Source organism: Megascapheus bottae, chromosome 8 (assembly GCF_031878675.1).
Source record: "Megascapheus bottae isolate mThoBot1 chromosome 8, mThoBot2.hap1, whole genome shotgun sequence".
Classification (NCBI taxonomy): Eukaryota; Metazoa; Chordata; class Mammalia; order Rodentia; family Geomyidae; genus Megascapheus; species Megascapheus bottae.
The window spans coordinates 3950453-3974694 of record NC_143516.1 but is presented as its reverse complement, the minus strand read 5'-3'; the positions used below and the strand labels follow the sequence as shown (position 1 = coordinate 3974694).

The following is a 24242-nucleotide window of genomic DNA, read 5'->3' as shown; positions in this document are numbered from 1 at the left end:
AGAGAAGAAATCAGTAGAAAGAAGTATTATAGTGCCAGGGACAGGCATAAAAGATTTTGTGGATCTAAAAAGAAACATGGTATTGTATTAGGCGTTTGTCAAGAGATGTTAGGACAGGCTCCTTTGTCACAGAAATTTCTTGGTTATACATTTCTATTGAGGAATCTACAAATGGCAAGGCAGTAAGTACAGTGTCTGAGGAAAAGCTACGTTTGCAACTGACTCCCCAAAGCTTGCTGACTGCAATGCCTTGCCTGTTTCTTCAGAGTTTCTCTTTCCCTCCAAATCTAAGACAGATATTATTCAGTAGCTTGTAGTAAAAGCAGAGTGGGATGCCAAGCATACTTGCTGAGACTGCAATTAATATTCCCAGCTCCTGTGTCAAGCCTGAAGTCCACGCCAGAACCGTTATTCCTGAGAGAACAGACAGTGACTCAGCAATTCTAGGGGGTATTGTCAATACGTTAGATTGTGCTAAGGCTAATAAGAAGACTAAATATATTTTTAAAAGAAGAGAATTGGGCCTAATAGAAATTTGATTTCTTTTGCTCCAAAGAATATCGAGTAACTGAAACATAAAGGTTAAATGAAGGACAAAAGAGGCAGTTAGATACAATCCTAAGTACTTACTGTTCAGAACAGATTTTGAAAAATTTTTTAGAATGAATAGTACAGTAGTCAAGGTGGGTTATATGCAATTAATAAAAATATGAAAATAGATATTAAATTTCCTCAGTGATATAGTCCAATAAGGAAGGGATATTAATTTTCCTATGGGACAGTTTCAACATTTTTCAGATTTTCATATACAAACATACTTTATAATCTTGGATTTCAAGAGGTTTTCCCAACTAACAGATTTGGGTAAAATAAAGGACAATAATTTAACTGAACTGTATGAGCATTTTCCTCCAATTTACTTCTGGGGAAGTAAGTACTGGTCAAAACTGGGATTGACAAGAAAGGATGCTTACAGAAAGGCACATGTTTTCTCAGTATTAAATAGATGACTTCACAAAGGGTTATAAAAATAAAAAAAAAAACTAAACAGGCACAGTTAAAATCTGAATTATTTCCAAATACAGAATGCTAACCACTATGGTCAAGTTATTTAAATTCTATATGGTTAGTTCTCTTATCTTTAAAATATAAGTTAATATAAATCTCTTCGACAACATTTTTAAGCATGTCACACATTACATATTAATCTGTGAAAGAGCACTGAAGCAGAGAGCACCAAAACTGCTTTACTGCTTTAACTTTCTTTTTTTTTGCCAGTCCTGGGCTTGAGCTCAGGGCTTGAGCACTGTCCTTGGACTTTCTCAAGGCTAGACTTCTACCACTTGGGCCTCAGCACTACTTCCAGCTTTTTTTTCTGTATATGTGGTACCAAGGAATCAAACCCAGGTCTTCGTGCATGCTAGGCAAGCACTCTACCACTAGGCCAAACTCCTGGCCCCAATACTGCTTTTACAAAAGATATCTTGTAGAAGAAAGTCTTGTCCTTCCATAAAGTTCTGATTGCCTGAAAACTGATCTATAAACTTGTAAAAACAATAATAATAACCCTAATTATCTTTAAAGTAGAACCAAAAACATAGTGGAATAAAAACATATTTGTATGAATTCAAATATGAAGGCTGAACAATTTTCTATCATCACAATAATACCTTGGTTATTTCAAGCATGGTGGCTCATGCCTATAATCCTAGCCACTCAGGAGGCTGAGGTCTGAGGATTGTGGTTCAAAGCCAGCCCAGGCACTAAAGTCAGTGAGACTCTTAGCTCCAATTAGCCACTAGAAAACCAGAAGTGGCTCAAGGGGTAGGAAGGTAGCCTTGAGTTGAAGAGCTCAGGAACAACACCACTCCCAGAGTTCAAGTCACAGCCAACAACAACAACAACAACAACAACAACAACAAAATCCTGGTTATAGTCCAAGTATTTTTAGTTCTAGAAGGTCTCCATTGTCCGGTAGATTATCTAAGCATCTCTAAATGGAAAGGTAGAGAAGGGAAATCCATTCCTAGGACCAAGGACAAGTTGAAATTTGCACGATAATATCTGCAATGCTCTATCCCTCCTAAAGTTAGAGTAAAAAAGTTCTTGATATCAGTTCTCTTTGCATTTCAAGCTTGATAGTTAAGTGTGTTGTTTTTAATCTTTTGAATCTCATATAAGACTTACTACAGTAAAGGGTACTCAGTTGGTCTCCAAAATCTTATTATTTAAAATTAGTACTTTACATGTCTTTAAGCAATTAAATATAATTTTATAATCAGGAGTAAGGGAAATGTACTTCAATTTTCTTTTTCCTAGATATTGCAGCTATCTGCAAAATTATCTACAAAACTATCCATGAAAATAAGATTTGAATGTTTTGAGTGTTTGTCCCTTCCAAACTTCACACTGAAACTTGGTCGCTGAAGTGGCAGTATTAGGACCAATCCCTCTAATTCTGAGAGCTCTGCTCTTCCCGATGAGGAGATGAATGCTCCTTTAGAAGGGAAAGTTAGAACCCCTGTATCTTAGCAATTCTACTTTCTGCCAAGGAGAGATTTTGTATGACTCTCTAGAGAATGTCATATAAGATGACATGTTGAAAGAATATAGCAGTCTCCTCAAACATAAAAACTACTGGCACCTTGATCTTGGTCATCTCAGACTACAGAACTGTGCTAAGTTCTATTCCTTATTGAATTACCTAGCCTGTACAACATTATAATAGCTATATATCATTCTATATTGCAAAAGCTAGAAATATTTTATGTTCAGATTGAACTTTTGAAGAAATCAGCAAGAATATATATTTTTTAAGGAACACATATAAAATGATAGTACCAAAAAGAATTTTTTGTGGATTATCTTTCTTTCTAGCTTCTAGACCTTGGTTTCTTCTTCCCATTAATAAAATTTTTAATGAATAAAAATGTAATGAAAACTCTACTTGTGACTATAATACTCACACACAAAAGAACCACCTTGTGCTAAGGGGTGGACACTCCGGAAGGTTACCCTAGATTCTGTAATTGTTTTTTACTGACAAAACTATCAATTGTTCCTGAAACTGATGTCATGATTTATTAAGTCTCCATCACTCAGAACTGTCTGTGTTCTTCCTTTCCCAGGAGGTAGCCATTCTAGAGCATTCTCCCCCTCTTTGGGCCAAGAAAGCCATAAGCCCTCTGTGAGTACACTTAAGTATTCCCACCATTTCAAATAGAAACAGATAACAGATAACAGATACCACACAAAAATTAAAGCAAAAATAAAACAGCATTTATAAAATCCACATAAACAGATAACAGCATCAGTTGCCTGGAATTTTAGAAATTTTAATTTTATTGAAGGACTTAAGTAGTGTTGCTAACATTACTTAAATATGCCTGAACAAAAACACTATTTAGAAAACAGAATCTAACATACCTTTAAAGAATCTCTTAACAGCACTATTTAGAAAGTGACATCTATGGACCGGGAGTGTGGCCTAGGGATCGAGTGCTAGCCTAGCATGTAAGAAGTCCTGGGTTCAATTCCCTGGTACCACATACACACACAAAAAAAAGCCAGAAGTGGCACTGTGGCTCAAGTAGTAGAGTACTAACCTTGAGCAAAAAGTGTCAAAGGACAGTGCTCAGGCCCTGTGTTCAAGCCCCAGGATTGGCAAAACATCACCAAAAAAAGAGCATCTACTATGCCTTTAAAGAATCTCTTAAAAGCATGAAGGAAGCTGGACATTGGTGGCTCACACTTAAAATCTTAGCTAATCAGGAGACTGAGACCTGACAATCAAGACTTGAGGCCAACCATGGTAAGAAAGTCTGTGAGACTCTTATCTATAATTAACAACTAAAACAACAACAAAAAAAACCCCTGAAAGTGGACCTGTGAGTCAAGTGGCAGAGCACTACTTTGAGCAAAAGGAGCTCAGGGACAGTCCCCAAGCCCTGAGTTCAAGCTCAAGAACTGGCACAAAGGAAAAATAAAAGAAAACAACCCAAAAACTCCAAACAAAAACAAACAAATGAAAAAGAACAGGAAGCAGAGCCAGGCCCAGTAGCTCATATCTGTAATCCTAACAACTCAGAAGGCTGAGATCTGTGAATCACAGTTTGAAACCCACTCAGGCAAGAAAGTCCCTAAGATTCTTACCTCCTGTTAATAAGCAAAAAGCCTGAAGTGAAGCTGTGGTCTACAGCATTGATCTAAGCTCAGGGAGCACAGCAACCAGGCCCTGAGTTCAAGTACCAAGATTAGAAGAAGGAAGAAGGGGGAGTGGGTTGAGGGGAAGGGAGCGAAGAAGGAGGAAAGAAATCTCTTTTTTTTTTGTCTTTTCTTTTTTGGCACTGGGGATCAAACCCAGGACATTGCACTTGCTAGGCAAGCGCTTTGCTACTGAGCTACATCCCAGCCCGAGGAAAGAAATCTCTTAATGGTTAAACAAAGTCAACGGCAGAGACTAGCATGTTTAATTCAGAAACCATAACGTTCTTGCTGTTCTGCAAAAAAAAGTTTGAACATACTTCTAAGGATCACAGTCCTTAGGTGTATAACAAGGAAAACAGTAACTATAATGGTGCACCTTACTTCTAGATTCAGGAAGAAGAACATGAATTCAGAATGGAATTGGTTTATATTTGCATACCATGATTTAAGTTTCTCAAAAGAAATTTTTTGGGGGGTGAGGGGGGAAGGTTGGTCATGGGGCTTGAACTCTGGGCCTGGTCACTGTCCCTGAGCTCTTCAACTCAAGGCTATTGCCCTACCCCTTGAACCATAGCATCAATTCTGGTTTTCTGGTGGTTAATTGGAGAAAAGAGTCTCATGTTCTTTAGTGCCAGAGTTGGTTTGGAACTGTGATCCTCAGATCTCATCCTTCAGAGTAGCTACGATTACAGGTATGAGCCACTGTGTCCAACTTTCTCAAGAAATTTAAGCCAGCCATATGACACATTTTGGGCATTTTACTAAAAGAATAGTGGTAATATATAAAAGTTTCTCAACATCTTGAGGCCCATTCAGTAACTTTTTAAACTTATTCCAGCAATTTTGTTTTACTTTTATCAGATGATTATATGGTTACACTTAAGCTCACAGTATACTATAAACTAAAATATTCACAGTATTTGTAATAAAAACATCACAATATATTTTAGCATATTTAAACTTATATGACTACTGAAGCCATACCTTCACCAACAGCCTTACTTCGCTCATGCACCATATTTTTCTCATTATCAGTTTGATATGGTTGCTTTTTCTATAATTCAGAATGATCCTCACATTTTTGATCATTCTCTTCTTCATTTGTTTAGTTTCATAGATATTTATCTGAGATTTTCCTATACTCATGCAGGACACTCATGTTGTTCACATCCCTATGTGACACACACCTTTCAGAATTCCATCTTCCTTTGATTTTCTTTCATTTTCTTTTTCTTTTTCTTTTTGGTCAGTTGTAGGACTTGAACTCTGGATCTTGGTGTTGTCCCTGAGCTCTTCAGCTCAAGGCTATCACCCAACTACTTGAACCACAGTGCCACTTCTAGTTTTCTGGTGATTAATTGGAGATAAGAGTCTCAGACTTGAGTGCCTGGGCTGGCTCTGAACCTCCATCCTCAGATTTCAGCCTCCTGAGTAGTTAGGATTACAGGAATAAGCCATTGGCTCTATTAGCAATTCTTCAAGTGCCTAAAAATAAATAAAGATAATACCCTATAATAAATTATCAATAAGTATTAGCAACTAATTTCCTTCACATATTGCAGCAAATATACACTATTTGGCAGACAGATCTTACTTGATTAGCATACCAACCTTATAATCTCAATGTTAATGTCACTTTCATGTAAATCAAGAAGAAACTTGAGGTTAAGAAACTACATCAGTGTCATAAAGACACCAAATGCAAGATCTGATCTGTACACCCTGATGTATCAGGTAGCTGGGAACAGAAGAGAAGCTGTGTTTAAGTTCAAAGATGTGATCTAGGTTAAAATGTAAGGTAAGCTATAACTGTACTGGCTATGTGATTTCACTAGTGCCTGATTTGATCATATCAGAAGTTATTTCTTATCAATAGTATAAAACTGATACTTTTTTCAAAATTAAAATCTACTATGCAATCGGTGAGAAATCAATGAAATAGGGAGTGGAGAAATCTGCCTTCAGGTGCTCACAATTGGAGAAAAGGCTTATGTGATGGAAAATGCTAGACTTTCATGTGTTCAACGGGGGTGCTCCTCAATAACACTTCCACCATCATCACCACCCCTCTGCCATGCTCCTCTGGAGAGTGACAGCATTGGGAGGCCCAAAAGACAAAGATCCAGTGTGCCTGTTTCTATTATGGTCAGAAATGAATAAGCTGGGTGTGGTGGCTCACACCTGTAATCCTAGCTACTCAGGAGGCTAAGATCTGAGGATCTAGGCTCAAATCAATTGGGGGCACAAAAGAACTTGAGACTCTTATCGCCATTTAACCTCTAGAAAACGGGAAGTGGGACTTGGCTCAAGGATAGGGTGGTAGCCTTGAGCTGAAGAGCTCAGGAACAGAGCCCAGGCCCATTCAAGCCTCATGACCCCACAAAAGAAAAAGTGAAAGAAAAAAATGAATGCCATAATTGCCAGGATGGGACACATGATGAGGGTCTATAAGCCAGGTCTTAAACTAACAACTTTCACATTTGAAATCTAAGATTAAAAGCCAAACAGCACTTCTAAGCAAGTAAATGGGTATTTCTTTCCAGTTCCCTCACCTTCCCAACAGAAGAGAAGTTCTGTAAAGTTAAGGTAAATTTGAAGGACACGCACGCACACACACGCACACACACACACACACACACACACACACACATATACACACTAGAAATACTAAAGCTTCAATAAAAAGAAATGTTCCTAATCATATACAGAACTAAGTTCTAATCAGGCACCACAGTAGGCCTTGTGAGCCATGTCATCTGTGTTCTACAAGTCAAGTGGTCAAACCAACAACAACTGGAGCAGGTAAACAGTGAGAGAAGGCTAACATTCATTTTGCTGTTTTAAGAAACAGTTGCATTTCACTAAACATTGAATGAAATATTATTAATAAAAACATAGCATAAACATAAAGTGTGACCCATTAAACTGAGGCTTCAGCTGTTGCCCACATAAAAACTAGTATGGCTTCTTGACTTAGTGGCAATTAACCAAAATGGTTGCAGTGTCTCAAAAGTAAATGACAGCCCTTCCTTCTCACCAAAGATGATATGCTAATGACAATCAGAGTAAACATTGTGCTGTGTTATTATGCAAGAGATGGATTAATCTGATAATTATTAATCTGATAATTATTATATATGCATGATATATGATTAAATATAAGCATAGCAAATTATCAATTAGGAAACAGTGATTTATCTTTAAATATTGCAAAACAGCCCCCTTGACAATTATAACAATAAAAAATCCTGGGAGAAGCAAAGAATGATAGCAATCTTGATGAGCAGAATGAAGCTTGTGCCAAAATTATGCAGAAGAAAAAGGAGGAAAATTGCAATTATCTATGTGGGCAAGGAGATTAAACATGTCTCTCATAACTTGTGCACACAACATCACAAATAAATAGAAACTTTTCATATTTCCTCTGGAAACAAATTACAAACCAACATGAATTTATCTGAACTAAATTAGTTTTGCTGAGAGAAAGGCCAAGTGATATTCTTGCCTTGGAAAATGAATCCGACAGTAATAAAAGGTAAAGCATTGGAAATTTCCTCTGTGCAGACTAGGATGATTGGAATGTAATAGTCCTCTCATTAACAACAACAAAACTAGCAAGCACAACTTATCTGGGATGTATAAAGACAATCAAGTTACTTAGGAAAATGGTAATCCTCTAGCAGGCAGGCACTAGACCCAGGCAGTCTTCCTGACACCCATACCCTTCCTTAGAGAAGTACTCATGAGCACTGGCATGCAGCCCATAAAGAAAGTTCTCTCAAATGCTGTGTGGTGGTGTTAGGGGTGCTTAGTAAAATGCAGTTGTCACTGTGGTCACTTAGTGTAAGCAAAAGATTGCCATTATCACAGTCTCACTGATAGGCCTCCAGCATTGTGAGGTCTCATCCTGACCCTACAAATACTGACCCCATGCATTAAGGGGCTTTCCTGTTAGGGCCTCAAAACATCTGTGAGGTCCATAAAAATCCCCCCTCCCCCCATGAAGTCCCCTGCCTTTTGTCATCTGGAATCATCAGTCATATGCTGCTGGGTCCCAGCTGAGGGAATTATTATTTTTTTTTTGTGGGTCATGGGGCTTGAACTGGGCCTGGTCGCTGTCCCTGAGCGCTTCAGCTCAAGGCTACCGCTCTACTTCTGGGACTGGGCATTGTCCCTGAGATCTACAGCTCAAGGCTACTGCCCTACCCTTGAGCTAAGCCCCACTTCACATTTTCTAGAGGTTAATTGGAGATAAGAGTCTCAGGTCCACATGCAGAAAACTAAAAATTGACCCTAGCCTTTCGCCATGCACAAGCATTAACTCAAAGTGGATCAAAGACCTCAATGTCAGACGTGAAACCGTGAAACTGCTACATGATAAAGCTGGAACTCATAGGCACAGGCAAAAAATTCCTGAACAGAATCCCAAGGTCACAACAGATTGGAGAGAGTCTCAATAAATAGGACTACCTAAAATTTTTCTGTACAGATAAAAGCATAGGCGCAAAACTAGAGAGACAGCCAACCAACTGGAAAAAGATATTTAGCAATAATACATCTGACAAATGCTTAATATCCAGTATCTACAGGGAACTCAAGAAACTAATCCCCCCCCCAAACCCAACAAACCATTCACTAAAGAGAGACTTATCAGAAGAAGAGATTAAAATGGCAGAAAAGCATATGAGAAAATGTTCATCATCTACGGTCATAAAGGAAATGCAAATAAAAACAACCCTAAGATACCACCTTACCCCAACAAGAATGGCCAAGAGTTTGAACTCAGACAATGACAGATGCTGGCGGGGTTGTAGAGAAAAAGGAACCCTACTGCACTGCTGGTGGGATTGTAAACTAGTTCAGCCATTCTGGAAAGCAGTGTGGAAGTTTCTTAAAGAACTGAAAATAGACCTTCCCTACGATCCCGCCATACCACTTCTGGGCATCTACCCTGAACATCATAACCCAAGATATGATAAGGACACCTGCTCAGCTATGTTCATCTCTGCACTATTCACAATAGCCAGGTGATGGAAACAATCCAGATGCCCTACTGCAGATGAATAGATACAGAAAATGTGGTATATATATACAATGGAATTCTACATAGCCAACAGACAAGATAAAATAATGGCATTCTCAGGGAAGTGGTTGAATCTAGAGCGAATCATGTTGAGCGAGACAAGTCAAGACCAAAGGAACAAAAGGCACATGGTATCCTTAATATGTGGCTATTAGATCCAAAATAAAGGTAAAAATGTGTTGTTCTTACTTACAACTAGTAATAATGCTGCATAGGAATAATATGGACCTACTAAAACAATAAAATTGCCAGATTATTTTTCCAAATGAAAAAAAAAGAAATCATGATTTAAAAAGAGCCTAAAATATCAATCCACTAAATAAAAGTAAAAGTAATAACCTTAATTTCAATTTTTAGTCAACTTCTATTTGTGAGTTTAATCACCTTTTGTTTTTACAAAGAAACTGAACCAACAGAACAGAAAATAAGCAGCTAACACAACCCACTGTAGAACATCCATTGATCTTTTGACTTTCTTGCCACTTTCCATTTGAGTCTTCTGTCCACCATGTTGAATGGAATTGTAACCTAATCAGTGTTCCTGAAGCACACATCACAAGTAGATACCTGCCTGTAGTCTTAATGAAGAAGAATAACAACAAGGAAAGCCACACGGAGCTCATAAGACATACTAGCGGAGCTCACAAGCTAATGACTCTTTAGTCAATGTTCTAAGGGATTTTTAAAAATTGTAAAGAAAGCAACACCCCAAACCATACCCTTTGCTAAACAGTACAGATGTAATATATCTACTGGAAACACAACTTTAAGACACCTAAGTGCTTGCCATGTGGAAATGGGGGATGGGAGGATTTTGATTATTCCTGTTCCACATATATTAGCCTCCTAGAAATACATTACCTCCTGAGTTTAATGGTATCCTGAGCATGGGTCATTACAGTAACTGGGAGATATGGTCCCTGAATAGATGCATCTCTGACATCAGGCTATTCTAAAGATTCTACCAGGCTGATATTAGAAAATACCTCCAAATGACTGCAAGGAAACCATTGCAAATGATGCTCAATTTCAACAACTAAGGCAAGGGATAGAGTTAAACGTGGCAAGAAATATACATGTAGCATGATACAATTTAAAATGACTATTTTGAAGATAATGAGACTGAAATGAACATTAAATCAGACTTATGTTTATGTCTCCCATGAACCTTGAATACTATTTTTCACCATGGCATAAAGTTCTTTCTCAAATTCAGTGAGATGAAGGTAAGAGGACCAACATGGGGTATTTAATACATTAATAATTTAATTTAAAATTTAAATAATTTAACAGAAAATAAAAATATTTCTGCAATGAAGGATAAAATTTATGACAATTATGCAGCACATGTGAACAGAATACTAAATTCCTTTTGTATTACTAGTTAAATTAATGATTTCTGATCTACATTCTATTCAGATATACTGCACTAGTAGGAAAAAAAAGTTTCCATGATGTTTTCAAAAAGCATGATAGGAGAAAGAAATGTGAGCACAATAATAGCAAATATTTGTATAGAGCTTCACAGTTTATAAGCAGTTTTCACAACTAGAATCTCAATTAATTCTCAGCACAGCCCTGTGGAATAGGTAGGCTATTATTATTCTCATTGGACTTATTTATCCATGTATTCATTAAACGCATTTTATGAATAGTTATTTCAGTAATATATCTTCTGGTAACTACTTCAGATTCTGCTCTATAACAGAAATTCAGTGGAGTATCCATGGTTTTATGCTTTGGGGATTTCACAAATTGACTAATGTGCTGATAATCATTTTGGCCCAACAGGGATATCATTTGAAAGTTTAAAGGATGCCCATCATCTACTATTTACTCATTATCTGTCTACTTCCAAGTACCATAGCTTCAGAATCAATGAGAAATAAAACAGACATCACTTAAAGAAGTGTGATTTACTTTCTGCCTTGGAGAGTGGATAACCACAAACTGGATATATGGTTATTTGATGGGGAAATAAAGTCAAACAAATATTTTCATTGTATCATATTATATATAACTTGAACCAATTTTCAAAGATGTAGAATGAGTTAAAGTCAGATAAGCAATGAAAAGGCCTTGACATTAACTTAAAATTATAGTTTATTACAGTAGAAGAATTAAATCTGTGGGGTTTAAGAACTCTACAAACAAGAAAAGTAATTCTACCTCATAGCATGTTAAAGTATATCAAAAGTTAGTTTTATCATCACAATTAAACTGAACTCTGCTTTGGCAAAACATTAACTCTCTTAAAGTGTCTGAATGTGGAAAATGAGTGGTTCACAGAAGGTGAAAAATAAAGATAACTATGGAGGACAAGAGAATAGTACAGGAATGGAAAGTGAAGTCCAATAGAGGTATAAGGGAAATGTAGTCTTTTTAGAACTATTATGTGAATACAAAAAATGTTTAAGTTTAATCATTGAATGGTGAAATAAATAGAATAGATACAATTGCTCAGCACATTTAATAAGCCCATTTTTTACTTCAAAATTACATATCTAGGAAGCAGTCATCTCTCTGAACTTTCCAGCACTAAGTTTACTAATGAAATTTCAAAATACTCAGATCCTAGTGGCACGCCTATTATCCTAACTACTCAGGAGACTGAATTTTGATAATCATGCTGCAAAGCCAGCCCAGGCAGGAAAGTCAATGACACTCTTATCTCCAAATAACCCCCAGAAAATCAGAAGTGGCACTGTGGCTCAAAGTGGTAGAGCACTGGCCTTGAGCAAAAAAATCTGAGGAACAGCATACAGGCCCAGAGTTCAAGGGCCACAACCAACAAAAACAAGAACAAAAAACCTTCCCAAAACACTTTTATTGAGCAGCAAACTTAGCTTAAGGACAAGACATTAACTTTGAGTTGCTGACATGGAGCCACATAGCTGAAGAGATAACCTAGTACACACACAGAAAATTCTGAAGGCCAGAAAATAGGGCAACTGGTTACAGGTAGAACAGGGCCACTCAAAGGAGACACGAGGCCCAGACACAGCTTTGGGTGGCATTGGGAACCAAAAGACAGCTTTGGTAAACCCTCGTAAAAAGCTGATGTTGATGTCAGTGAGATCTAAAGAATCACAGCCAGGACAAGTAGAAAAAAATCTGTGACATTAGATCTTCAAAATAACCATAAATAAAGCTAATCTGGAAGCATCACTCCAGTGGTAAAACACTAGCCAAACAAATAAGTAAGCTGAGCAGACATCTAGGCCCTGAGTTCTAACAACAGCAAAACACTCCTGTTACCTCAAATTGACAATAAAGCAACATGTCTGGGATGGAGGAGAAAAAGCAAAGTTGGAGAAAAACATGAGAAGGAATATCAATGTTCAAGAAGTAATATACCTACTACCTGACGAATGTAACTCTAACCCCTCTATACATCACCCCAACAATGAAATACAGTTTAAAAAAAGAATTCTGAGAAAATGGCCTATCTTTTGTATGTTTGAAAAATGTTAACAACTTTTTACCTGAATTATAATTACAAAAATGTAATTGGATGCATTGAAAGATATACAAATATCCAGTACAATAGGATATTAATTCCACAATGATATGATATTGACAAATATTGATTTAAAAATAAATAAGTGAGTTAATTTAAATTTTTGGAAATTTTATAGCCTTCCCCTTCTCTTTGCAATCTACTTCTCTCCTACTCAATCACATTTTCATATATTATTTCAACGTATTTTATTGATCACTGTATCTCTGCAGCAAAACACGCATATGACTAACCAAAGTACAGTGACTAACTACATCACATAAAGGAATTCAGCAGGCATAATTTGAGTGTATCTTCCAAGGTGATGATTCGCTATAAAATATGTACATCATAAAACTGTTATGAAAATACTTGTAAAAAAAACATGGCTAAAGCTAAAATACTGTCTGATGTCCCTGAAGGTGGCAGTTACTGCATATCAAATGGAGATATTTTCCTCTGCTTTTCCTAAAGCATAATTGAATACTTTATTTCTTGGACCTTGTTTCTCTTTAAGAGGACCCTTTCAGAAGGAAACTTGATATCTGACTATTATATATTCTACAATCACAATGCATTTGTCTTATGATTTAGCTCTAACAACTGTGGAGTCATGTTTATCCCATCTTTCATGGCATTATATTTGAATAATTTTAAAAATATTTTTATTATAATTAACAGAAGGGTTACATCATATTCACCAGATAAAAGGGGCATTACTTCACAAACATTGCTACACTTTCTCATGTTTTTGTCCCCATTTCCTTATCCCTACTCCCTCCCCTCATCTTGTTTTCCCCCTTCCTTATCCTATTTCAACTAAACAAATAAACATATATACAATAAATTAAATAACAAGGTAAGATACTGTAACAATATGAGATAACCAAGGAACAGTAAAACAGATGAGAAATAACACAGTACAAGAACAACAATCATACATTATATGGCTCTTTTTTCTATATCCTGGAGGAGAATAATTTTATTTCTCTTATCAAATAGAAATAGTAATGATAGGGCAATTCAAAAGGAAATAAAAATCATTTTTAAATGACCACAGGGGAAAGAGTGAAGGTTGGGTTTGCTCATACCCATTGCAGAGTTTTACTGATACAAATATTATTTACAGCTGGTGCCAGTGATCACACCTGTAATCCTAGCTACTCAGGAGGTGGAGATCTGAGGATCCTGGTTCAAAACCAGCAGGGTATGGAAGTCCGTGAGACCCTTACCTTCAATTAACTACCACAAAACCAGAAGTGGCGCTGTGGCTCAAGTGGTAGAGTAATAGCCTTGAGCTGAAGTGCTCAGGGACAAAGCCCAGGCCCAGAGTTCAAGCCCCACAACCAGCCAAAAAATATATATATATATTTACGACATCATATTAGTTCTAGCATTATCATGTCTTCCAAGTTTAATGAAACCTCCTTTGAAATAAAGATGTCAGCAATCATAAATGGGTAAAAACATGCAAATGGGGGTGCATTTTATTGCAAAGAAAAAAGTTAATCTACTAATATCACAGTCCAGTTCTAGTATATATAACTACTAATTTAATCCAAAATGCCTTTATAATTTCTAAACATTTGTTGTTAAAATTCAGATACATTCAGTAAAACAGCAGTAACAATAAAATTTCTTAATTTATCTAGCTCTGCTTAGAATAATGAAAGTACATCAAAAAATCAAGAAGTAAAGACTACACAGAATCCAAAATAAGGAAGATAATGACATATTAAAAGATTTCTGGAGAGTTTACAGAAATCTAAAAAAATTGAGCTTTCAAAACCACACGTAAGTACCCTTTTGTCTTAAAACTGCCAATGCCCTCAAAGAATAATTGGATTACCAAGTTTACTATTTGCTTGCTTGTATTTTTCCATGATGATTGAGAGACTTTAAAACTTTTCACAGTTATGTTTCAACGTTTCAAAAGTAGATAAAATAATTTTGTTTTCATTTTCAAATTTAAAAGTAGATTATTAAAATGTTATTTCCTGCTTTATATTGATCACAATTTGGTAAGAGCTGGATTTCAAATATATTTCAAATCATATTTCAAATATTTCCATGAAGTATATAGCATAACTGCTCCAGGGGGAAAAAAGCAATAACTTTGCAGACTAAGGTACAGAAATCATGTATCTTCTCTGGCACAATAACTTTCTTTACAGAAATGAAAGCAGAAAATTGTGTGACTGGTGTTAATATTAATACCCTATGAATTTTTCCACAATAAAAGAGAGTTAATTTGCTTTATATTAATAGTTAAAATTGGGTATCTTGTTAAGTATCCTTCTGATAAGCCTGGAAAGCACTTAATCTTAACTACATTCATACAGTCATTATTAGTTTTAAATGAGTCATAATACAATTAAGTAGGTAGAAAATAGAAAAAACTTAGGTTCATCTAGTGCTAAGGGTAAATGCTGTCTATCTAGAACCAGAAGAGGACTAGAGGAAAGAGAGCTGTGTGTACTGGCAACTGTATTCTTGCCACAAATAAAACAGTCATGCAAAGTTACTGCCAAAACTTATATTCACTTCAGGTACTAGATTATGTGATATTAAGAAATATATGGTTATCAAAATCAAAAGATAGGAAATGTTATTGAACTATTCTTATAAAATAACTGGACTTTTAAGGTATCATTCTTTGGTGCATTTATAGTACTGGTGTTTGTTGAAACTAGACTTTCCCCCTTAACATTCACAGAAATAGATAAAAGGTATGCTGTTTCCCACATACTTACAAGAAAAAGATAAAATTTAGTCAATATTATCTTACACGTTGTAAAATATGGAAAAACAAAAAAATGGCAACTTAGTATTTTCTTCTAGAGCTACCTGACAAAGATCCTATTTTCTCACTACTTATTTATTTATTATTTATTCATTTTTGTCCTTGGCCAGTCCTGGGCCTTGACCTCAGGGCCTGGGCACTGTAACTGAGCTTCTTTTTGCTTAAAGCTAGCACTCTACCACATGAGCCACAGCGCTACTTCTGGTTTTTTCTATTTATAAGGTACTGGACTTCATGCATGCTAGGCAAACACTCTACCACTAAGTCACATACTTATCCCTATTTTCTTACTCTTTAAGATCATTAATGGACTTCCAAATATTTCTACTATTTTCACATATATTTTAGCATGTGAAATTAACACTGAACATTGAAAATAGTATAATTGCTTCAGATTCTTGCATAATTTTGCCAGCTCTTCTGCAAAAAATGCTTAATTATACACATGATGATACTTTCACAGATTTGACTGCCTTTCTTATTATTGTGAGTTTTGCTTAAGCACACTATGTTCTATTTGTTGTATGGCTAATGCTTCCAGTGTGCTACTTATGTTTGAAATGCACTCTCTCATTCTGATTCTTTCTCCTTGCAGTATTATACTAAACTTGTATCACACATAATTTAATGTACACAATTTAGATGGCTACATGCAAATGTTCCCCAAGGTAAATTCTATTGTACCCAAGTAGGACCACAGTTCCAATAAAGTTCACAAAGCTTGAAAGACAGAGCAAAATACAAAGCAACAAAAACCTGTCATTAGGCCTGGGCATGTAGCTTAGAGGTAGGTCACATATTCGGCATGTTGGAGGCCTAGGTTTAATCACTTATGCCAAAACAAACAAACAAAAACACTGCTGAATAATATTCAATTGAAATGATTCATTCACAGTTTATTACCAGTGTTATTTTGCAACTATCTCTTCTCAAAAAACTAATATTGAACTAGCATTAGCAAGGACTGAGCATTTTGTAGCATTTTACATGAAATAGCTTCCCATCCGATTTAAAATAGAATCAAGATGGAAAACAATTCGTTTCACTGTAAATTGATCAACACCCTTTGAGATCAAAATCACAATCAGCATTGCATAAGGGAATACAATAATTGTGCTTCTACATTTTATTTTAAATCTTAATTTGTTCATTAAAAATAATTAGTATTGGACTGGGAGTTTGGCCTAGTGATAAAGTGCTTGCCTAGTATGCAGGAAGACCCAGGTTTGATTCCTTGATACCACATACATTGAAAAAAGCTGGAAGTGGTGCTGAGGCTCAAGTGGTAGAGCTCTAGCCTTGAGAAAGTCCAAGGACAGTGCTCAGGCCCTGAGCTCAAGCCCAGGACTGGCAAAAAAAAAATGTTTATTGCTTTAAAATAGTAAAATAAGTTCCCATCTTTTGTTGAAAATTATGTCTTATACTAATTATTTATTTATTTTTGATTATTTTTGCCAGTCCTGGGCTTGAGCTCAGGGCCTGACCACTGTCCTTGGACTTTCTCAAGGCTAGAGCTCTACCACTTGAGCCTTACCACCACTTCTGGCTTTTTTCTATGTTTGTGGTACTGAGGAATCGAACCTAGATCTTCGTGCATGCTAGGCAAGCACTCTACCACTAGGCCAAACTCCCAGCCCCAGAAATAAACATTTTAAAACATTTTCTAAATAAGCCATAATGGGGGATCTATTGTACATTTAAAAATGTATTATTCTATTGACAAGAAAAAAATCTGAATACCAATTTTATTCATTTATTTATTTATTATGCCAACCAACCACTCAACCTTAAAGTGTTAAAGAGACGTGAATTAAATGGAAATAAGCAGTTCCTGATGATCAGATGCAGGCCAATAGATAGACTTTGTGTGCTACCCTAAAGACAGATTATGATGCGTTCACAAATGAAGATGTTACTTGCTTCTTTGCTACTTCTGAACTGAAAGAGCTTAGCAGGTTTGACACATCAGTTTATGAGGTGCCAGTACACATCCTGAGAATGTAAAATGCTTTTCCGCATTCCATTTCTGAACCTACGATAAGCTAAATAAACTTACCCTTTTGCTATAAAAAAATGTTTCAAGTGTTAAAGTCACTGAGAAAGAGATAGAAAGGAGAGCTAACAAGCTCCTAATGATGATACTGCCCCTGAATTTGTTAGTCCCATATCCTAAGGGTGTGAAAGGTGCTGCCCACTCTTGCCTGAGGAACAGAAATCTGACCAGTAGCCCAGCCTAGAAGGACTTGAGGAACTTTCTATCTGTTTTCCTGGTCTCTGGGTGAGGAGAATATACTTAGAGAAAAGAGATAGATATTTTAAAATTACATGATTTCAAGTTGAGGGATCCCTAAACAGAACAGACAGCATTACAAAAAAAATTGTCTCAGTTAAACTCAAAGCCCATTGGAGAGACATCTGTCAGTCAAGATCCAGTTATCCAATGACAGGATCCAAAGGAAGAGGAGCTCGTGAGCCTATTTGACAGCACATATAAACATTCTTACCAAAGATGTCACTCAGGAAATCAGCAAAAGAACTGCCTAAGTGTCAATATGAAGGAGAATTCAAGTTCTTCTTTCAACATTAACAACGGCAATCATAGCCAAAATACTGTTAAATATTTGTTAGTCTTGAAACATGTAAAAAATACATGCCTTAGTTTCTACATTTATAAGTCCTAAAATTACCACCACTAAATAAGTTAACCAAATAATAACTAAGTATAGTTGAATAAAATTTATATACAATAAAATATACAACTTCTAAATGTTCAGCTTGATATTTCTTAGGATATATACATTCATTTCTTCCAGTTATTTTCCTGAGAGTTCCTAGTTTTTCTAGCCAAAGGTGTAACTTTGATATGTAAATATGTATGCATCCTAATCACACATAGGTGTTACTGATTCTATAAATTATATGATCCCAATGCACATCCACATAAAGCTATGTTCACCACCCCCAAACTTCCTTGTGCTCATGCATGTCTAATTACTGGCTTCCTCAGTTTTCAGCAGTAAACATTTTACTTTCCTTGCACCAAAAGTTAGCATGGCCTAATTTTTCTTTGTCGGTGGTGGGACTTGAACTATGGGCCTGGGCACTGCACCTGAGCCCTTCAGCTCAAGACTACCGCCCCACCCCTTGAGCCACAGTGTCACGTCCCCATTTTCAGTTTTCTGGTGATTAATTGGAGATAAGAGTCTTGGGGACCTTTTAGTGCCCTGTTTAGATTTGAACTTTGATCCTCAGATCTCAGCCTCCTCAGTATATAGGATTACAAATGAGAGCTACCATGCCAGGCTGGCCTCATTTTTTAACTTCAGAGAAAAGGCATTATATAGTTTACATATACCTTCTATTGTTTATTTTTTACTCAGCATAATATTGAAATACACTGTATATATTATTTTATTATTTCAACTGTAGAATAATAATCCATTGTAAATTATGCTGTAAGTTGTTTATTTACTATCTTTGTGGCATATTAAGATGATATTCTATTGCATGAATCCTTTTCTAGTCAAACTTTTTGCTGATTATTTTGAATATGGAGTTTCTCAGACAGAAAAGTGTGAAAAAGGTTTTCTGTCTAACTAAGCTGGCTTTAAACCAAATCCTCCAGATCTGATTCCTGGGTTTCTAGGATTACAAGTGTATAACCAGGTATTATTCTTTTTTTCATTAAAGGACATATAAGAGTATGGAAACATTATGAATATAACTACTGTGAATATTTTTATATGTCCTTTTGTGAACATAGCCACTCATTTCTTGTAGATGTATACCTAGGAATACTTAGTTGAAAGTATTAAATTCAAATGTTTCATAAATTATAACCAAGACTACTTATCAAAAAATGACTATACTTTTCTTTGCACAGTGACTGACTACTCAGAAAATACTTAGAAAGCACTCCTCAATATTGTTAACATATTTCAAATTTATCAGACTTGTAGGGAAGAATTATGATTATATCAAAGTAATCTATAAATTTAACATCTCTTTAATACACTGCAAAGTGTATCACAGTCAATGAATCAATGTTTCAATTAATCATGTGTATTTTCACCTGAGGACTAGTTTACTAAACAAGTTATTATTGCACATCTACATTCTGAGAAAGTCTAGGAATAGATAAAACACACACATACACAGGACTTTCAAGTCATGGGGAGATAAAACTAATGGGCAGAAAAGTTATTTGCATCTCCACATGTCATAAGTGATAGGACAGGCAGAAGTTCAGGGTGCAATGAAAGCCTACTCTCAGAAATGAGCCCTTTAACACTAGTCCTAAGGAGATGGAAGAGATTCTTCACATAATAACCTCTAGAAACCCCCTGAGTCCTGAAGGATTCAGTGGAATAAAGTGGCACTGAGAGAGAAAAATGAAAAGACAGGTGAAGTGTTGACAGTGTTTCTGGAAACAGAGTATCATGAGGACAGATGGATGGAGGCCAGCACATTTAGTGTCTTGTATGAGGTCTTGGAGACTTAAGAATTTCTTTTGAAGTGCTTCAAAAAGCCATTGAACAAGACGTGAAATAAGAAGAAAACTGGCCCAAATGTGCATGTTTCTCACAAGCCTCCTCACTGCAATGTGGACACAGCAATGTGGATCACAACAGACTGTAAAACATGGGGAAACATATGTGAAATCCAGTGTGGTTGTAGAAGTTAGGGACACTGTCCATCCTGAATGACCACAGGAGTAGAAGTGGACCAAAAAACAAAGAATCAATATCTCTTTGTTCTCTTTTGTGGCTTTTCACATACAAACATAAGCTCATTGTATTTAATCATCAGCAAATCAGGCAAGCCCCTCTTAAGCTTAAGGTAAAAACCCTAATGGGCCTCAAAAATAGAAAGAAGACTTTCAAAAAACAGCAATGGAAGAAAGTGCACACCCAGGCTGGCACTAGTCTTTGTGCCAGCAGCACAGACAGCAGGAGATTGCAGGTACCTGATGAGCTGCATCCTCCTGCTCGTGCCCACAGCTGCTCACATCCATCACAAGGATCCTGCTTAGCTGCCTACCGGACACTCATTGTTTTCTGCCAATGCTCATTCTGATATGTGAGCTCTCATTGAAGCCTTCATGTGCATTGCTGCTCCATCAACTTCCAGTTTTTGCACATAAGAAAGAATTTGCTTCTTGGAATAGCATCATATTTACCCTGAATGAACTGAGGACAACTCCAGGGCAATATCCCTATCTGTGTAAGTAACTGCTGAGTAAGAGATTTCTCAGCTGCATATTCTTGAATTTCTGGAGACACAGCTGAAAGTGGCAGGTAACTTTACCTAGGAAATGATATCTGTGGATTTCTACTTATTTTGTTACTAAGAGACATTAGCTGGCACCATAGTTCTAAAGGCCTAATCACAGAAGAGCTTGAATGGAATGTGTGTTCATTTTGCCCTTCTTTTCAAACTATAGCCTGCTACCTGGCTTTGTGAATTTTATGGGAACCTAGCCCCACCCATTTGTTTATTTTATCTATGACTGCCTTTGGATTACAACACCTGAAGAGTCCCTGTGACAGAGATCCTACAGTCTTTTTTTTTTTTTTCCCCAGTCCTGGGCTTGGGCTCAGGGCCTGAGCACTGTCCTTGGACTTTCTCAAGGCTAGCACTCTACCACTTGAGCCTCAGCACCACTTCCGGCTTTTTTCTATGTATGTGGTACCGAGGAATTGAACCCGGGTCTTCGTGCATGCTAGGCAAGCACTCTACCACTAGGCCAAACTCCCGGCCAGGCCAAACTCCCGGCTCCTACAGTCTTTAAAGCTGAAAATGGGTACTATATAGGAAACTCCAGCCTAGACCTAAAATGTAAAAAAATGAATAAATAAATAAGTAAACCAACAAAAAGAAAACAAACCCAACAGATACAATATCCTCTAGTTTTGAAGTATATCTAAAGGATAAAATGATCAAATATTGAAATCACAAAAAGAAAGCTTTAAAAATCTTAGCTTCACTCAAATACATAGAACTAGTGGCTGTATGAGAAAGGGGGCACACTGGAAACTACCCATACATGACATCAACAGATGGGAAGAGCTGTCACATTTTTGAAAAAGATCCTGCAAAAGCTGATTAACCTGTTAGAAAACCATTTAAGGCAGATGCGATCTGCCAGCTTCCACTGACAGTTTCAGATTTAAGGGGATATAGATAGCTGGGGAGTGTTTCATGAGGCATTGAAAAGAAATTCAGACCTGAACTCTAGGAGAAAGCAAAGGCTCACCCATACTTCCAGCAGTCATTAGCAAGGTTAAAACCTCCCCATCCCCAGTGCCTACCCAAACACAGAACAGATAGACAGGTACATAATTCACAGAAGAGCAATGCACCATAGTAACCCCCCTGACATACCGGGGAAACCTGTCTTCTTTTAATATAAAAACTTTGGGGCTACTCCTTGTACACGGTGAATGCAGGTACCTGCTTTAATAACTCAGGTCAGAAAATGGCAAATCTATCTTAATTTCCACCTCAAAAAGAATCACCAAGCACTGTTTTAAATGTGCCCAGCACTGATCCCCCTGGGTATTTTCTGAAGCACTTGTGGTAATCTTTATTTGTTTCACCACCTGTGCAGAATAAAAAGTATCCAAGTCAAATACCTGCCTTCCCCTCTCTCTTCTCCTGCTCAGCTTGCCTTCCAGGGCCAAGCTAGCATGAAGTACAGAATATTGATTAAAAAAGCACTGCAGACTCTTTGTAGAGCTGGAAAAATTATCATCCATTGAAAACTCTTTTGTTACCCACATATAATAATGGTATCTTTGTAAATTCCAGAGTAGCCTGAGCAATAAATGAATATAACTTTCTCTGGGTCTGTTTTCTAGAGTCTCACTTCCCATGTGCAGAGTCTTGAGGTCCTATGTCATGTGTAAGAAACAATGATCTATTCCCCACAGGCTCTATTTCTTTTTCCCTTAATCTCAGACTCTGTCATTCATTTTTACCTGTGACAGTAAAAACCCCAGAACGAGATTGTCACAAAAAGGATTATCTTTCAGATCAATGATGAAATTGATTCCAAACCCCACTATTTATCAGCCTGCAGCAAAAGTGCAACTGGTTAGGAAATATGACCTCTCCTTCAAAAGCTATGTTCAGTTCACCTGGCTACATTTCACTTCATCCTCTAGGAAAGCAATACCCAGGCCTTTCACTCATCCTTAGTCATTTGCCATAGCGATTTCTCTTTATCTGAGTAAATATTCTACTTTATGATCTATACTCCAATATTACTTGAATATACTACTCATAAAGTATGCATCACTTACCACAAATAATCTTTAGATAGTCATTTATAGGTGATACACATCCTCCCCTTCCAACACAACATAGGCAAAATAGGCTAGTAGCAGAAAACCATCTTCGGTTATATTTTCTAACTCTGAAAATGAAGGCCAAAACACAGACTAAGTGGCAAGTTCCAGTGGAAATGAGAAGAGGAGCTGACCTATCTTCATCCTACTTCCTGCTATAGTGTTGGTTTCCTCCATCTAGTTCTTTTACCCCAAAACTCAAGAAGACATTTTTCTTAAGTTACTGACAATTATACTCAAACATGTTATTTTAAGTATGTAGTACAACAGTTTTTTATAAACAACAAATATGTATTACAGGACTAGGTGATCTAAATCTGACCCTGAAGTCAATTAAATAAGCTATAAGCTCCAATTTTCCTTATCACAAATTTAAAATAAAGCCTATTTAAAACCTTAAAATATGCCGGGCACAGTGGCTCATGCCTGTAATCTTAGCTACTCAGAAGGCTAAGATCTGAGGATCATGGTTCAAAGCCAGCCTGGGCACTAAAAAGTCCATGAGGCTATTATCTCCAATTAATCACCAGAAAACCACAAGTTGCACTGTGGATCAAGGGGTAGGGCAGTAGCCTGTAGCTGAAGAGCAAAAGGACAATGCCCAGGCCCAGAGTTCAAGTCCTGTGACTGACAAAAAAAAAAAAACCTTAAAACACTGAAGGAAATTGTATAATTGATTAATATTGATGTAATTCATATAAAAAGTGAGTTGCTGTAGATACAATTTATCTTAAAATAAATTTAATGTTAAGTGTGAAGAAAAGTGTTCTTTGAATAAGAAATATTTTTCTATTTATGAATACACATATATGTAGAGTACCAGAGCAATGATTTATTATACTCAAACAGAAAATAAATAACTAGAAAGAAAACAAATGTCAAGATGATATATTTATATCATGCAGCTTTGTAAAACAGTTTATAATGTCTAATACAGATATCTTAAGTTTCTTAAACCAGAAACAAATGTAAACCAAAAACTGATAATAGATGCTAATATGTATTTTCTTAAAAAATATATACGTAGTGATAAAAATGTATAGAGGCATAATGTTGGTGAATTCAAATGTTCAGAGTAAGAGGTTAGTATGAATCTTAGATTTCAACGCCATCAAAAAAGATCAGATTTGTATTTAGAAAAATCAATTGGCATACAAAGGAAAGCCTATTTGGAGAAGAATCAGAAGAGACATGGACCAAGTAGTTGGTAGAATAACCACTTCATTATGTACTGACTACCTTTGCAGTAATACAGTCAAAAGAAGATGGCTGACTGGACTAAACATGGTAACAGGTAAGATG

At 36.4% G+C, this 24242-nt stretch overlaps 1 protein-coding gene across 1 annotated transcript in view; it reads right to left on the bottom strand.

Moving 5' to 3' along the window:
- The window catches only part of Prkn (parkin RBR E3 ubiquitin protein ligase), a 912456-nt gene that overhangs the window by 794359 nt on the left and 93855 nt on the right, over positions 1-24242 (bottom strand). The gene's annotated exons all lie outside the window — the stretch shown is intronic.